The following is an 18040-nucleotide window of genomic DNA, read 5'->3' on the forward strand; positions in this document are numbered from 1 at the left end:
AATGGCTTGTGTCTGGGTAACACCTGGCCCAACAGATTTACTGTTTACATAGCAGATATTTGTAATTTACCCCGAGCTGCTACTAGTTCCCTGTGGACTGCCCATTTTTGTCTAGCTTAGTCTCTCTCTTTTTTGATAGGCTGGTTCCTTACATGTTGAATGAAATATAAATCATTAAAAGACATTCCATGTATATTAATTTATTTAAAAAGGACTCCTGAAAAAATATATTCTGGCATGAATATATTTCACAAAACAAAAGAAAGTGTTGCATCAGTCAAAACTATACATACACTTATATATATATATAAAATGTATACACACACGTATATTAATAGAACTAGGATACGTGTCGTTACCATGGTGACTTATGAGGAGAGGAAGTAGGAGAGAGTTATAGGAGAGAGAATGACTTTTCACCCTACCATTTTGTACTTCTTACATTTGATACCCTGTACATATACACACAACCTACTCGAAAGGAAATAATACTTTTATTTATTTATTTATTTATTTTATCAACCACTGCGCCACCAGGGAAGCCCTACTTTTATTTATTTTAACGCTATGTATCGTTATACATGTCGGGAACAAAAGGAAAGTGGTTATTATTAGACTTGTTATTAAGTTTTTCTCTAGATTTCAGATTTATCCCATGAGCATTTTTTTTTTAATGTGCTTCTTTATTAATGGGTAATACATCCATAAATGACACACTTCCAAATAGTTTACAGTTGAAAGGAGGTTCACCTCCAGTTCTGGTTTCCAAGTTCAACTCCCCATAGGAAACCAGTGTCTCTAGATAAATATTTATGTGAAAATAATAGTGAAGGTTTTATTTGGAACATGGGTCCCGTGTCAGCTTGGGAAATATGGTGATGAGAATATGTATGAAAAGGGGTATATGTGTGTGAGGAGGTGAGGGCGAGATTTGTAAATACTTAAAGGTAGTTCAGGCCTGTGGATCGGTGCACCCGGGGCAGCCCCACCGTCACCGCTGACGCACCTTCAGGCTCAGCTCTGCAGGGGACCAACCCCCATTGCTCTGGAACCCAGGACAAAGGAAAGCTGAGCTGGTCCCCAGCGTATGGAGGGCCGGTGGGTGTGAGAGGGTTTGCCTGGGAGGGAACCCAAGACGACTGAACAGCTTCCACTGTCTTCCTTCTGGTTTCTTTTTTTATCTTCCCCCTCTATAAACAAGTGATTAATGCCTTGCAAAAAGGCACAGACACACCTTCCCCTCAGCAAGGGAGCCCCCTGCCAGATTCCCTAGCCTTAATTCTGCTGTGAACACTCATGCGGGGGAGGGGTGAAGAGTAAATCCCCTCCTTCAAGAAGCAGACCTGAGGGCAATGTGGTTTGTTTAAAATCTCCCGTTGGCTCTGATGGAGTGAGTACTTTAAAATGAAAAGTGAAAAAAACAAAAACAATTCGCCTTTCCCTGAGGCAGCTTCCAGTTTGTAAACCTCTCTGCACAGGACCCTCCCAAATGGACACAGCTGTGGCAGAATCTTCCTTTCCTTCTCCCAGCACCGGTGAACAGTTGGGAGGTGGGGGGGGGAGGGGGGAGAGGAACGGGGTCCGATGGATCAACATTTTCAGAGAGTCTCACAGGCTCCTTTTTCATTTGGTTGCAAGGGGCTTCCTGACTGAATTAAGAAATAAATTCCCTACACCTGAAGCTAACACGATATTGTAAGTCGACTATACTCCCATAAAATTTTTTTAAAAAGAAAGAGAAGGAAGAAATTCCCGATGATGTTGTGCATACCCCTGGATTAGAAACGGGCTGACCACTGAGTACGGGAAGAAATTCCCGGCACATTTGTTTGTAAACGTTATCGCTTTTAATTTCTAGTTGAGTGCAGTTCAATTATATATCATATGTCAAATTCAACAGAAGAGATATATCATTTGGAAGCATGAAAATTTAGATAGTGGACGGTGTCTACTCAAACCTTAGCGTTTAGTGACGTGGTGTCCTCTCGAGAAATTTGGGAGTATTTCACATAATAAATGAAGACGAAATGAAAGAAATGAAATATCACTGTCGTGCAAACCCCTAATGAAATAATGGATCCATCCTACAAACAGTCATCAGCAGCTACTCATAAACCAAGAAGAAAGACAAGTGGGAATTCCCTGGTGGTGCAGTGGTTAAGAATCCGCCTGCCAACACAGGGGACATAGGTTCAAGCCCTGGTCCGGGAAGATCCCACATGCCGTGGAGCACCTAAGCCCATGCGCCACAACTACTGAGCCTGCGCTCTAGAGCCAACGAGTCACAACTAGTGAGCCCATGTGCCACAATTACTGAAGCCTGCACGCCTAGAGCCAGTGCTCTGCAACAAGAGAAGTCACTGAATAAGAAGCCAGTGCACCACAACTAAGAGTAGCCCCCGCTCGCTGCAACTAGAGAAAGCCCGTATGCAGCAACAAAGACCCAACACAGCCAAAACTAAAAATAAAATAAATAAAATTTTAAAAAAAGAAGAAGAAAAACAAGTGACATTGCAAGTCTTTTGATGCAAGCACACACCACCAGGAATTCCCTGGCTTCCCAGTGGTTAGGACTCTACGCTTCCACTGCAGGGGGCACGGGTTCCATCCCTGGTCAGGGAGATCCCACAAGCCGCACAGCGCGGCCAAAAATAAATAAATAATAAAAGTGAAAAAAATTAAAAGTACATACCACCATCTATGAAGGCGATTTGCCAAAAGAATCGACTCTGAAGCTCATCAAACATCTCTTTCTAACCATTGGTCTATAGGAAATACAGGGGATAGAGAAACACAATAAATGACACTACAGGGATGCAAATGGCAACAGCCAGAATGATTCCATTATTTCTATTGACAATTTTTTCAGGGAAAAGAAATGGGATGTGGACGTAAGAGATATATAATCAAAAACAATGTAGACACATTGCCTGTAACCTAACTGGAACAAACCAACTGTGATAAAATAAGAAGAATGGAGATGACTGGGAACTGCTGGGTACTAACTGGGTATTTCATAAGATTACCCAGTCATTGCTTTTGGGGTGTGTGTGTGATAACAGTCTTGTAGTTGTTTTTTTTTTAATTTTTATTCTTATTTTTTGGAGATACACACCAAAGTATTTACAAATGGAACGATATGGTGTCTGCATTTGCATTAAAACAATGCAGTGAGGGTACGTAAATGAGACAAGATGGGCCATGAGTTGATAATTATTGAAGTGGTGGTGGGTATATGGGAATTCCTTCTACCGGTTGCTGTACTCTTTTACGTTGGAAATGTTTCAGTAAAAAAAAGTTTGGAGGGAATTCCCTGGCGGTCCAGTGTTTAGGACTCTGCTCTTCCACTGCAGGGGGCGTAGGTTCTATCCCTGGTCGGGGAACTAAGATCCCACAAGCTGAGCAGCATGGCCAAATTAAAAAGAAAAAAAAAAAAAATTTGGAGACCGCTAGCCCAGACCATGAAAACCAACAGACATATGACCCTTACTCTGACCAAATGGTGCCAAGGAGAAGGTTGGCTGAGGAGGAGTGAAGAAAGCTAATATTTATTGGGTACAAATTCTGTGCCAAGCATTAGAATAAATTCTCTCTCCTGAGTGATTTTGTCTTTCCTTTTCATCAATTGTGGGCAACTGATCTGCTTGGCTCCATTTTATAGATGAGGAAACTGAGGCCCAGAGACCCAAAGTGACTTGCCATACGATGCCAAGACAAGACTAGGCGCTGATGAGCTAGGACATCTAGCCATTAGGATTTTTTTTTTCTTTGTGACCTTGGACAATTACTTTTCCTCTCTGGGCCTCAGTTTCCCCAGTCTTAGAAGACTGAGCTAATGATTCATAGGGTAAAGTTTACTCTTCGGTGTTCTTCTGCCACTCCTCCATGACCTTCCTGTTTCTTCCTTTCTTCTGTCTTCCCAGAAATGTGTCAGAGGCAGCCTGGTATGGAAGAAAGAGAAGTTGAGTCCTGGGTTCAAATTCTAATTCTGCCTTATGCAGACCTTGGTAAGTCACTTAACCTCTCTGAGCCTCACCTTCCCCAACAATAAAATAGGGATGAAAATAAGAACCACCTAGAATGATGGAGACGGTGGACAAAGGGTGCCCAGCTCAGAATCCAGGATTGTGTTCAAGTAAATGTGGGTCTCCTGCAGCTGTCTTCTCTCTCACGCTTCCTTTAAAAATGAAGCCCCCAGGAATTCCCTGGTGGTGCAGTGGTTAGGACTCCAAGCTTCCACTGCAGGGGGCACGGGTTCGATCCCTGTTTGGGGAACTAAGATCCCGCATGCTGCATGTGCAGTGTGGCCAAAAAAATAAATAAAAATAAAATAAAATAATAAAAAATAAAATAAAAATGAAGCCCCCCCCATCTTCCATTCACAGCTCCCTTTTCTGATTTATTTTTTTCCATATGACTCATCACCACTAAACATTTATTTTTCCTCTTTATTTTGTTTTCTCATTATTCTCTCCCACATTAGAAGGTCCTTGGGGACAATTATTTTTATGTGCTAGGCTCGCTGCTATATCCTTAGACCGAGATGCACATGGGCCCTTGGTAAACATTTGCTAAGGAATGAATGAGTTGAGTGAATGGATATTAGAGCCTGTAATGGGACCTTTAGATATGGTCCACTGCAAGTCAGGAACAGGGCACAGGTCTTGCACAGAGTAGCTGGTCCATAAATGCTTTTGTTCTCCTTTTACTGGGACCCCAGAATCTGCTGAGGTTACCTTAGTCAACGTTAAGCTACACTCCATTTACCTGAGGGTGTTCTGACAGTTTCCAGTTTTTGTGTTTCTGGTTATCCCCTAAATAAGCCTCCAAGTGCCTGTCCCAGTAGCTCAGAGTTCTTTGCACTGTATTTCACCGAGGACAGTGGCAGCTACTGTCCTGGGGCCATTTGCAACTTCCCTGATGACAGAGGTTTGTCTAAGCGCTTTGTTTAAAGGCAAAAAATGCATCAGCTCAGTGCCTTCACCCTTACGAAGGGGTTACTCAATGCTAAGGTCGGACTTGTCCACAGACCCTTTGGGGCAAAAGAGCTGTGCAGGAGTTATGGTGTTGGTGGAGGGGAAGGGGCAGCGATCTTTTGTCTAGGTGGGAAAGCTGAGGTTTTAGAGGGGGCAGAGCTGCCTAGAACATCACCCCAGAGGTGGGTGTGTAGGATGGAGGCATTGCTGAACACTCTGGGGAGAAAATTCCCTTCTCTGAGCCAAACCATCCCAAGCCAGACCTCGCTCCCCTCTGGGCCTATTGAGAAATATTCCCTGAGATGTTGTTGATAATGTCTTTCCTTTCTGCCTGAGCTCGTGGGATCTGTAGATTGTGCAGGCTTTCAAAGCCATGGCTCTTTCCCAGGAGAACCTTCCTAAGAGACCAAGAGCCTAATTCATTCCCTCTACACTTCAGCGGTTCTTACCCTGCTGTCCTCCAACGAACTCTTACAGGGGTGTCCCCGAATAGGATTCAGGCATCTATGAACTTGGATGACTCGCAGTGAAATCAGTATTTTCTTCCATTATGAATATAGGTGACCACCCACGGGAACACTCGCACTGGCTATGACTTGGTCACCAGAAGAATCACAGGTATTTTCATAATCACGTTACAGGTGTAACTGAGATCCCCAAATGTTGTTTTGCTCACCCCGACTTCAAAGGTACAACATTAGAGCCATGGCTGGATTGTGTGATTTAATGCATTCCTAAGGAGCATATACGTTACTACATATATTTATTTAGTAACTATGTTACTATTATATTTTTAATATTGCTTTTATTTAAAATTGTAATCCTGTGTCTTGTAAAAAGAGAATTCCAAGGCGGTATCCACAGGCTTCACGAGATTGCCCAAGGGCTCTGTGGCCCAAAAAGGTGGTGAAGCCGTTCTTGGTGATGGAGAAAACAAAGGGAGGGTTTGAGCCATGATTCTGAGGCTCAGGGAAGAGCAGAGCCTAGAAACCCCAAATCAGAGCACAGGACGCTTGATGCTGCCGTAGCATTAAAAAGCTCTAGGAAAGCATGCTTAGCAGTGCTCTCCAAAGCGTCCAAAGGGGTACGAGGGGCTTCCCTGGTGGCGCAGTGGTTGAGAGTCCGCCTGCCGATGCAGGGGACACGGGTTCGTGCCCCGGTCTGGGAAGATCCCACATGCCGCGGAGCGGCTGGGCCCGTGAGCCATGGCCGCTGAGCCTGCGCGTCCAGAGCCTGTGCTCCGCAACGGGAGAGGCCGCGACAGTGAGAGGCCCGCGTACCGCAAAAAAAAAAAAAAAAAAAAAAGGGGGGTACGAGGGTGGCAGCTGAACATAGCTTTATATGGAACTAAATCCCCGAGGAAGAGAACCATTCCCCTTTCAGTTGTTTTTCGGACCTTCGGACTAAGTCCAGGCTCGGATAAGCGCCCACCTACCTGTCTCGTTCACCCTTCTAACAATCACTGCAGCATCAGCAAAGCGAGAGCGAACCTCCAGCTCAGAGCCTTGTAATGTTGCTTTCTTTCCGCTGCTCGCCATTTTCTGGGTTCCTTCTACTGCTGGGAAGTGAGACACAAGTTTGATTTACGGTATCCAGCTCAAGATTTAATTTTCAACAAGTTAGGTGTTTTGAAAAAGTGAGTAGATGCGGACTTCCCTGGCGGTCCAGTGGTTAAGACTCCGTGCTTCCACCGCAGGGGGCACGGGTTCGATCCCTGATCAAGGAACAAAGATCCCGTATGCCACACACTGCGGCCAAAAAAGAAAAAAAAAAGTGAGTAGATGACTGAAACATATGTTAAGGAAATCACTGTGAAGGTGAAACCAAGGTATATAAAAAGATCTGCCTCCCCAGCCACTCCCAGTTTTACCAGTAATGGAATGGAGGCCAGATACTTGCCAGTGCCTGCTAATTCTCAGGCAAAGTGCTTGGCTTTCCCCTGTGGCTTCTCTGGTAGTCCGTGGCCTGCAATCTGCTCCCTCCCAGACTCCTAGACCTCTGTGGGGCTGAAGGGAGAAAGTCGGAGACTCAAAGTTCCCAGCATGGGTGTCAAACATGCCTTCTGAGTGCCCTGGCTCCAGGGTCCCCCGTCCTGAAGGACCCAGCTGAGTGGGCCTTTCATCGGCCTCTGAGAGGTGGCAACAAGTGTTGGGGCAGAATGCCTGCTGCCCACTGCCCCCACTTCTGCGGACCTGGCCAAGCGCTGGGAGGACTGGAAGCAAGATTCCAGAGGCATCTGGATATTATCAGTCACTCAACTGTCTGGCCAGTAGGCTGTGGTGGGGCTGGTGGCAGGGGGCAGAACCTGGCTGGAGGGTAGAGTTAGGAATCCCACACAGATTCCTGGGGCCAGACCCAGCTCCCGGCGGGAGGGAGAAGGGTGGCTGTGATGGACCGGCTGCAAACCCTGCACCCTGCCCAGCCCTCATTAGGCGGTAGCACCAAAGGGATCAGAAATTCGAATGATGACATTTGTCTGATAGAGGAAACAGACAAGGTGGGAGGGGGTTGGCGGGCAGTGGGGAGGGAGCGGCACTTGAGGACAGCAACAGGGAAGGGGGGTGCGAGGGGGTGGGCAGAGCTTGCCCTCTGGTCCACTTGAAGATTCCTGCTTCAAAACTAACCCTGATGGCTTCCAGACTAGTCGGCACCAAGGGTCATTTCTGGAGGCTGTAAGTGTTGCCAATGGCAGCTGTAAGCACAGGTGTAAATCTGTCCATGCATTCCTCCCCATCCCCGCTCCCAGCTCTCTGCACCTGAAGCAGGTCCCCTCTATAACTACAAGCCCACTCAGGAGGCCTAAACACACAAACACACACACACACATCCACATGAGCACGCATGCCCACGGTTAATGCTTGGCCTGCCTTGGGGTGTACAATTTTTTTTTTTTTTTTTTTAGTGCTCCTTTAAAGCAAACTCTATCAGCTGTTTGTGAAAGCAAAGCAAACACAAGCCTTGCAAGAAGACCAAGACGCAGCAGCAGGAAGAGGATGAAGAAAAAGGAAAAGAAATCCTTTTATTTGCTACCATGAAAATGTCCTTTTAAAATACCTTTCTCAGCAGACTGGGAGGCCAGTAAGGGAAGAAGCAGGGCCAGAGGGAAGATGAGCCCTGGTTTATTTGAACTAGTTGGAGTGATGCTTCGGGGAGGCGGGAAACGTCACCTTAACCAGGCTCCTCTCTAGTATCTAACCCCCTCCTCATCGCTCACCACCTTCCCCTGGTTAAACAAAGATCTGCTTTCCCAGGAATAGCTGGGGACGTTCCCCGCCCCCCCCCATCCTCCTCCAGAGGGAGCAGCTGAGAAATTGCACGCACAGCCCCTCTCCATCTGGCCCAGTGCACTCTTGAGAATCTGGAGGACTCTGGCGAAATGTTTCCTCTTCTTGGCCAACTGGACCCTACCAACCAAACCTTCCTTGTGGGGTTGAGTGACTGTGTATTGCGGGGAGGAGAGAGGCTTCCATGCCTAGCCGACGGCAAAGAGAGAAACGCATTGTCTTTTTGCACACTGGCTCGGAAGCTCTCAGCCACACATTCCCCCACCCCTACCCCAAAGGCCTTGTAGGGGGCTCCTGGAAACCCCTAATGAATGATAACTTATCTCCTAAATTGCTGGTATCTGACGCTTCGTATGGTGTGAAAACCATATTCCCTTAAGGCTGGAGGCTACTTCAGGAATCGGTCAGTTGGAGTAGCTCAGTCATGATTGAATGGAGGCATTTATACTATGCTAGATAATCTTCTAGCAAGTTAAGGCATATGTCGGGAGAGGGGGCCAGGGCGTGTGGCTGGGCTGCCCCAGACCTCCCTGGGCTATCATTTCCCCACCGTCTCTCTTCTCTCTACTTTGGGGCATTCCTCTTCCATGCCCTTTCCTTCTGTCCCACATTTTCCTCTGTCGTTCGTTCTCTGTGCTTCTAGTTGCTTTTCTCTTTGTCTCCTGTGTTTATCTCTCTGCCTCTCTGCGGGTGGGTAAGGGTCTCTGTCTATCTCTCGGTGTCTGTCTGTCTCCCTCTGTTTTCTCCTTCCTCCCTTCTCCCCAAGTGTCCCCTTTCTCTCTTGCTTTCACTCTCTCCACACTCCCTTTCGTCATCCTTCTCCGTCTCTCCAACTTTCCTTTCTCATCACTCCCCTCCCCCACCCGCTCTCGGGCTCGGAAGGAGTGGTCCCAGTGTCCTCGAGGATTGAGGAAAGGGATGGTGGACTCCTGCTGCTGACTACAAATTGGGCAGCTGCTGTCTGGGCCTCAGAGTCTGGGGTCATCAGCCATACACAGCTGCGCTGAGAGCCACGAGGCATCCAGGACCCCTCCCAGGAGCCTGAAATCCCTTCAGCCCCAGCCACAGGCAGCCCCCTCCCCATTTACAGAGCTCCTTGCCCCGGGGGCTCTGCCCAAGGACGCTCCAGGCACCCAATCACGTTCCTTCATTTTCCACAAGTGCCATTCCCTCAATAGATCTGACAAACTTTTTTTCTCAGTTCGGGAGATGGAAATGGCCTGGGGCAGATGCGGGGGGGCGGGGCGGGGGGGTGGAAAAGGCATTGGACCCCAAGTCAGGACACCTGGTCTCCAAGCCCTACTGGGACCTGAACTCCAACGCAAGGGAAGGAAGAGAGCACTGTCTCTCTTGGATCACTTGCGGTTTTGAGATCCTGAGATTCGGGAAAGGAGCCCACAGCGGCACTAAACCTGGATTGGGAGGCTTGAGGAAGGCTCTCACTGTGGGATCAACTTGGGAGGAGGCCAAGGAGCTTTAGGCTGAGCTGGAAACGGAACTGGGTAAGAGAGCAATGCTAATAGAGAGAGGGCTTAATATATGCTAGGTAGTCTTCTAAGAAAAAGAATATGTTCTTAAGGATACTCTAAATATATATAGTATATATTTTTAGTATATATGTGATGTACTAAGTATATATACACTGAGTCAATACTTTTAGTAAATACATATATATACTAAGTATATACTGATTGTATCTATTATATATAAATAGTTATATATAGAGAGAGATAGATATATAGATTGTTATATGATATCTAGAGAGATGGACAGAGAGATTAGGGTGCCCAAACAGCTAATGCTTAATGAGCACTTACTATGTGCCAGGGGTTAGACTGAGTGCTGTACACACGTGATCTCATTTGCTCCTTGCCTTGGTCCTCTATGGCAGGACCTATTATCCCCAGTTTTCAGAGGGGGCAACTGAAGCTGAGAAGAGTTAAGGGACTCTTCCAAAGCTCCAAGGCTCTAACAGGCCCCCTTTTAAAGCGCAGTAGCAGGTGTGCCAACACTTTGCTGGAACGCACCTTGTCTGAGGCCGCAAATGTACCAAGGCCAGCAGCAATTACAGTGGAGCGGGCAGCGCCACAGGCAAACAGTCTTCCCCATACCGGAGCGCGCACCGGCTGGCTAGGACCTGGATTGTCCTCGCCTCCAGGTAGCCGGGCACACCCATGCGGCCAGCTGAGCCCCACCAGTCTGTAGGTCGCGCCTGGGGGAGACTGGGGTCGTGGAAGTGGATAACAGTCCTCGGAGAGGGATAGAGGGAGAGGGCGGGCGGCCGTGGTTCCAGTCTTGACTCCCCTCCACACACGGGAACCGCGGTCCCGCCACCCCCAATCCGTTGGCCATTCCTCCTCTCCCAACTCTTTCGTCTGTCGCTTCTCTGATCTGAAAGGGGCGGAGAAACTGAGGCCCAAAGCAGTTTGCGCCAAACGCGTGCGCCAAGCTCGCCAAGCTCTTGCGTGCGCGCCTGGCAGGGACTTGGCGAGCGGAAGCCACAGCTCCTGGCCTCCCGCGAGGGGCAGGAAGCGAATGCCAGGCGCGGCGCGGGCACCTCGGGGCCTTGAGCGAAGCCAAAGTCGGTGAAGCGGGCAAAAGAAGAAAGAAAAAACGCGGTTCCGGACTGCAGTTTGGAACGCAGGCATTCATCGAATCATCCACTGGGGTCTGCTCCTAGGACCCCGTGGATGCGGCTTGGAGCAGTTGGTGGCAGCTGGATGTCAACCCGGCTCCAAGCCTCGAGATGTGAACAGCTACCTGGACAAGTGGAAGAAAGTGAGAGAGACTCTGGCCTCAACTTCCGAGTCCGGATTCGAGGGGGAGGAGGAGAGAAACAGAAAGACTGGTGGGTGGGAGACCAAAGTGGAGACTGAGCTCGAAAGACCAAGAAAGAGGGAAAGAAGTAGAGTCCGAGAGAGATTCGGGCCTTAGCTCTAAGCTGGAGGAGGCAACGCGATTCTGGCGACCCTCTTCCTGTACATAAATATTCGGTGCCAGGCCAGCAGGACCTCTGAAGACCCCCTGAGCTCTTGGCGGGATCAAGGGGCAGGCACCGAATGCCGGGTTCAGGGTGAAACCCTTAGCCGTGCATCCGCTTTGCTGTGTGACTCTAGGAAAATCACTCCACTTCTCTGAGCCCCCAGTTCCACCCCTCTAGTTCAGAAAAGAGCACTGGCACGTGGCACAAAAAGACCTTGAAATAAGTGGGTTTACGATTGGTGTCTCCCCTTCCTTCCCTCCAACAGAGCTGCTTTGGACGGAAACACCGGGATCTTCGCTGCCAGGGTTACCGCAGCGTGACCGGAGGAGGTGCTGGAGGAACAAAGTAAGGCAGGAACACCGCAGGCGCTCAATAGTTGCTTGTGTGTCACAGGCCTGCCTCAGTCCTAAGTCCTCATCGCATGGGGACGCGGGTCACGGGTTACCGAAGCCTTTCAAAGCCGTGCATTATCTCAGTGTTCTAACCGCAGCCGGGAGCCCGGATCCTAGGTGACCCAAGGATGAAGAGTCGTGTACCCAGGAACACACAGCAGGCCAAGGGCTCCAAAGCCCGTGTTCATTTCCACCCTGTCTCCCCAAGTCAGCGCTTCTTGGCATCCCCAGCGCCGTTCCCAGACCACCCAGCCCCAGATCTGCTAGGCGGAGGCTGAGGCTCTGGAGGGAGACGTCCCAGACGAAGAACTTGGAGAGAGACGAAGCTGGGAGAGGGGTGGGAAACCCCGAGCAAAGCTCAGGAGAGGGGGCGACGGCGAAGACCGAAAAGGGAAGAGAGAAGCGGAAGGAGGGAGACAGAAAAAGGGAGAGAGACGCGGAAAGCTAGAGCCCGAGGGAGCACAGGAGCGCGCGAGCCCGCTCCGGGGCGCGGGGTGCTGGGCGCCGGGTGCAGGACAGCCCGAGGCGCCCAAGCCGGGTTCCCCGCCGCGCCCCACCCGGCCCAAAGGGGAGCGCCCCACCGACCAATTTGGCTTGCACAAAACCCGCGCCCCAGGGGTCTTTGCCAGGCCGCTGGGGCTTGATTCATTTCTTAACTAATTAACTGGAAGCTACGTCGCCCCTTCTTTCAGGGCCCAATTAATTCGCCGCGGGCGGTGGGGCGGGGGTCTTGCGGCCGAGGCGCCCGCCTGGAGCCCCTTTGTGAAGGGCTGTCTGGACCATATTGATTCTACATACACACACGTCCCCCTCCTTCCTTCGTACAAAAAAAAAAAAGTCTTGAAAGCTCTGGATTTCGCAGTTTAAGAAGGTTTGTCAGACTCGGAAACCGCCCTCCCCCCCTCCCCCGCCATTGCATTTGCTTCCAGAAGGAAGGGACCAAAGGATCAAAGCAGCTGCAGATCTGCCTGGGAAAGGTTTAAATGGAATGTCTTCTCCCAAAAGGGCAAAGAAGTACAGGAAACAGATCACCCCTCTGTACCTACCGTATGTATGCGCGGTGCACCTACGACCTTGTCGTTAAGAGCCAGACAAGAAGTTAGACCATCCCCAGGTTGAATCTCAACTCCACGAGGGACTAACTAGCTGTAGGAGCTCGGGCAAGTCTGTATGTCTCTGCATGACTCAGTCTCCTCATCTGGGAAATGGACATCATTGAGAAGGCGCCTGCCTCCTCGGATTGTTGTATTCGGTGGGCTGATGTGTGGGAAAGCTCTTAGAACATTATCTTCCTCGTGGGTATTTCACAAATCTTATCTCCAATAAATAGGATTTTTTTAAACAAACCCATTTCGCAGATGAGGAACAAAGGGCTAAGGAGAGCGGACCGGCTGCGAAAAGATGCGGGTGTCTGATTCCAAGGCCGAGAAACTCCAGAACGAAATTTACCAGAGCTTCGAGAGCGCTTGGCGGGCTGGCTGGGTGTGGAGAGCACTCTCCCGACCTAGTGTTCCCAGAGGCTCCCTCGTGTGAAGCTTGAGGCTTCTTCCCGTCCACCTACCCCCATCCTCGCTCCAGTTCGGTAACTTAAGCGGGGGAGCGGGAAACCCTAAAACCCGAAACCTTTTGGGTGCAGCAACGCGGCACCCAGCGCGACCCTAAAACCCGAAACCTTTTGGGTGCAGCAACGCGGCACCCAGCAGCAACGAGGGCGATTTCCGAGCGGTCGTCGAATCGATTGTATTGACCTCGCCGTGGGTCAGCTTGTCTCTTCTATCGATCAAACCCAACGAAGTCTAGGACAAAAATATAGACGGAAGGAAATCACAGCCGTCTTTGTAAAGCTGGTGGGAAGTGGGCTTGCCGCTGTGCGAGGGCGCGTGGGTGACTCAAGGCTGTCCCACCCCCTCGCAGCGAGTCGGGGGAATGAGCTTCTCACCCCACTGCCCTTTATTCGATCACTGATTCATTTTTTAGTTTGTTCTATTTTTAAAACATAGAAACCAAACAAGAATTAAGTTTATTCAATCAAACAACATTTGATGAACACACCGCACGTGGCAGACTGCGCCGGGCACTGGGGTACTGAGGGGAGGGGTCTGCACAGAAACATAAAACCCTGGTGGTGGTGGGGGGGGTGTAGAATCTTGTTTGCGGTCACTTTTTAGCAATGCGACCTTGGAGGAGACTCCCTAGCTCTCTGTCCCACAATTTCTGGTCTGTAAAGAGCAGCCATGCTGCTCAGTCCTAGGCTAGGTGTACCTGCTGAAAGGAAACAAAAACAAAAAAACGGATCGGAGAGTCTAGAGGTTAGATCCCTCATCACAGCCCCAAGGCAAGGTCGGAGCTGGGACGAGCAGATCTGGGGATGGCCTTTGCAACCTCAGTGGGTATAAACTTCTGCTCCCCCTAAGCCGGCCCAGGATGACCACGCCCCGCCAGGTCAGTAGCACCACCAGGATTTCCAGGGCTCCCAGACTCTGCCTCTTCCCGGGAGCGAAAATTCACCCAGCCTTCCCTCTCCCCAGAGCACAGAAGAGCTGGGGGCTGACTTTACTTCAGCCTTCCTGTCCTAAGACCTGGAGCTTAAGCCCTCTCCCACACCACCTTTCCTGGACCTTGACTTTCCTCATCTTTAAAATGGGAATTCTCTCTCTTTTTTTTAAACTGCAGTGAACAAAGCTCAGGACCATAAGCATCAAGCTGGCGAGGACCCATCTCTTCACCCACGTGTCTCCGGTGTTCAGCAGAGTACGGGGGCAAATAAGCCTCTCGGTCAGTATTTTGTGGGATGACCAAGTGGATGTTTCTATCCACTACACCAAATTTCTCTTCCCACTCCCAACTTTTCACTGTCTCGTGTCAGAATCTGTCTGGGGGAGCAGCTAACAAATTTAATGCCGTTTTTTAAAAAGTACTCTTTGGAAGTGGTCACTTGTTTTTCATGTGCACAGAGAATCCCCTGTAGTTCGATGCCTTCTTTCCCTTTCTTCACTGACTTTCATTCCTATATCAAAAGATTATTTACTGAGCACCTACCAAGTACCAAGCAGTGGGATCAGAGCTGCAGATGTGATGAGTCCCATCCCTCCAGGAGCTTACAAGGTGGAGAGCTAATACTAGACTCTCCTACCCAGGCCATGCAGCCGATTAACTTCTTTGGTTAAGGTTGATTATTTTTTTCTCCTTTCTAGCTCTGTAAGAAACTTTGGACAAGATTGCAATGTCTAACACTGTGCCTGGCACACAGAAAGCACTCAGTAAGTGTGGCGTGAATTTATTCTTCCCCAAATTGTAGCCCACAGCTCCTCCTTTGGCTGTGCAAGGGCCAGCCTGAGGTCTTAAGTGCCTTCAGAGAGACACTTCCAAATGAGGACTCTGGCAATGTGCAGTGCCCCAAGTTCCCAAGGAGCCAGAGATCATCCCAGCCCTGAGATTCCCAATTCCAGATGCAATTCTGGTTGGTAAGGCCAGCCACTCAGATTAGACGGAGCATGCCTGGGCCGGGGGACCACTAAATTGGCCTTTGCAAAAAGGGACATTGGACGGTGAGGTTCTGCAAACCGTGTACCCTTTCTGCATCTCCATTACCTATCTGGCTGTCCTCCTTTCCAGACCACTCCCCCCAAATGCGAGCGCGCGCGCGCGCGCGCGCACACACACACACACACACACACACACACACCCCTTTCCCAGTAAACAGGAGCTAGTGCAGGTGACACCTAAGAAACGAGGCACTAGTTTGCCCTGAGAACCATCTTTCCCCACATCCCCGTTCTTGCCCAGCCTCTCTTGGTCCAGCTCCCTGATCTGGCGGGGCTCTGGGTGACCCTCTCCCGCTCCAGACTCCAGGAACAGCTCTGGTCTCCTGGTGCATCGGGACTGCCACTGTGATCGCTCAAAACCGAGGTCCCAATCCCGCGCGTCGGCGGAGATTCGCTCAGGCCTTGCGGGGTACAGGAGGACGACTGTCCGCCAGCCTCGTCTCCCCCCAGCGCCATCCAGCGGGCGAGACGGCAAGGGCACCCTGGGCAGAGGTTCCTGGCGAGTCCCTCCCGAAACGAGGTACGGAGGTTTCCAAGCGGGAAGTGGTCCCTTCCTCCAGCCACCCCCCACCTCCAACTTAGGGCACATCTATCTCCTACCCTCCCCAAGTACTCCCCGCATTGCTTAAGGCTGATTCGGGTTCACCCAGCGTTCAATCCCCTCCCACCCCCTTTTATTTATGCCCAACATATGCACTGGACAGGGAAGTTTTTAAAGGAAGGGGGAAAAGGAAAAGAAAGAAAAATGGGGAAAATAGTGTTTGCTCCACTGCTTAGAAACTTTCCTGTGGCAGCTCGGGGGTTTCATCCCAGGCTGGGTTGACGCTTTGCCTCTTTTTGTTGCGGACATGTTAAATCCTGCCTTCCTAATTCTACACCCATGACCTGATACTGGCTGGAGTCAGGCGCCTTGATTCCCTGCCCTTGCATGCAACCTGGGCTGGAAAGCCTCCTCCCCCGTGATCCCCGTGGGTGCCAACCCCCCGGTGATGGGTCTCCAGAGTGGCAACTCAGCCGCGGACAGAGCCCTGCACGCAGAGGGTGAAAAACACCCCTCTTGATACACCCGGAATGTTATCGCTAATTTTTTGGAAAAGTGCCTGTGTACACACATATTACATATATTATTGAGCGGGTTAGCTCAAGACTAAAAACAGCGAACAACACTTGGGGTGGGGTGGGGGCGTATTCTCCAATTCCCTGCTAATTTGTAACAGACAGACTTTATTGCTCCGAGAGAAAAGGAGTAACTGCGGTGCCGCAAAACAAATTTCACTCTGTCTATATTGATCAAACGGGAGTCAGCCCCGTGAGGTGTGATTACAATGCACTTTTAAATCTGAGATTTAATTTCATATTTGGGGCTACTTGGAAGTCCATATATACACACTTGTACCCACATAGAACATCTTAGAAACACACATACATATTCTATTATGTTTAAATAACGCAGTGAAGTATAGCCTTGAAGTTGGGCCCATAAACCGCTCGGCTAGCTCTCCAAACATTAGGAAGATCTAAACTGAAGCTCAAAAAGCATCTGGCTCTACTCTCTGAAAGCCCACCTCTTCTCCAGATTCAGCTGCGGGCAATGTTCTGATACCCCAACTAAAGGGAATTTACTTTTTTTTTTTCTTATCCCTCTCTCACCCAATCTCTACAACTCAAAAACTTTATACTAATTCAACTCCAATCTCCCTGTTATACAGAAATCTGTCCCATTCCCTTAAAAAAAAAAGAATTCATAACCCGCACTCAAAAGGGCTTTCTTTCATTGACTCCAACGATTCTCAGTTCTAGACGGAGGAATGAAATAGAGGAGCCTGTCCTGGTTGTCCACGGCATTAATACAGGGACATAAAAGTGAGTGCAACGTCATGTATTTACTTGTCTAATAGAAAAATCCTAACTCTGCTGCACCGTCCTCCCCCCAACACCCCAAAAGAATTAGGGTCCAGCCGTGGATGGGTGGGTGGGGTAGAAGGGGGGATTGAAATGAAGCCGCTTGGAATGGGGAAAAAAAAAAAAAAAGCAAGGCATTATTTACACCTGCAAACTTTGGATGGTTGTATTCGGCCCCAATTGGCTTAATTGTAAATCTTTTCCGCATGGCCCCAACTCCTGGACTGAGCGTCTGGGTTTAATAATGCGCCCGGGTACCCCAGCAGCGCTGAGCTGCAAAGACAGAATCCCCCGCCCCACGCCCACTCAGCTCAGAGGTCATTATAGCAGACCCCTTCCCCCCCTCCAAACATAAACCCTGCTTGAGGTACCAGAAGACCAGACTCAGACTTGTGGGGAACTCGTATTTTACCGTCTGAAGACAAGAGAAGCTATTTCAAAAGCAAATATACCCTCCCAAGTCAGAAGTGGGAGGTGGCGCTCTCCCCCCTCCCGCACCCTCACCCCCACCTCCTGAGTGTTTGACTTGCACCGGGGCCGAGTGGGAAAAGACAGGCGTCTACACTGGAAGCCAGAAATAGCCTCAGACTCCCCAGGCTGGCAGCGTAAGGCTGACCTGTTCATAGAACTTGCTGCTAAGAAAACATGCAAAAGCACACCCCCGCGGTGGGAGAGGAGATGGCTTCCTCCACCCCACCCTCTCTCTGCCCGCAGAAAACCTCCCTGGGCTCAGCCTGGTTCCCTCGGAGGATGGCAATTGCAATCCCTTGCAATTATTTTTCCACCACTTTGAGAGACAGAGGGTGCTACATGACTCTTTTCTGTTAGTACTGGGCTGTCGCTGTCTCCCACTCCTTCCGGGGCCTGAAGTTTTCCTTTCCCAAGTGAACGGAGGAAAGGGCATTAGGAGGGAACGCAGGGGGCAGGTTGGTTCCGAGATCCGTAAGGCCGCTCCTCC

General features: G+C 49.8%; 1 long non-coding RNA gene across 1 annotated transcript in view; it reads right to left on the minus strand.

The window, feature by feature from the left end:
- Positions 1 to 3443: 3443 nt before the first annotated feature.
- LOC112397368 (uncharacterized) overlaps positions 3444 to 18040 on the minus strand; it is a 21443-nt gene continuing 6846 nt past the window's right edge. Inside the window, exons 2-3 of the long non-coding RNA XR_003002790.1 lie at positions 6412 to 6531; positions 3444 to 3941 (exon numbers count right to left, since the gene is read on the minus strand). This is a non-coding gene — a long non-coding RNA (uncharacterized LOC112397368). The remainder of the gene's footprint in view (positions 3942 to 6411; positions 6532 to 18040) is intronic.

Source organism: Neophocaena asiaeorientalis, unplaced genomic scaffold, assembly GCF_003031525.2.
Source record: "Neophocaena asiaeorientalis asiaeorientalis breed wild unplaced genomic scaffold, Neophocaena_asiaeorientalis_V1.1 scaffold648, whole genome shotgun sequence".
NCBI lineage: Eukaryota > Metazoa > Chordata > Mammalia > Artiodactyla > Phocoenidae > Neophocaena > Neophocaena asiaeorientalis.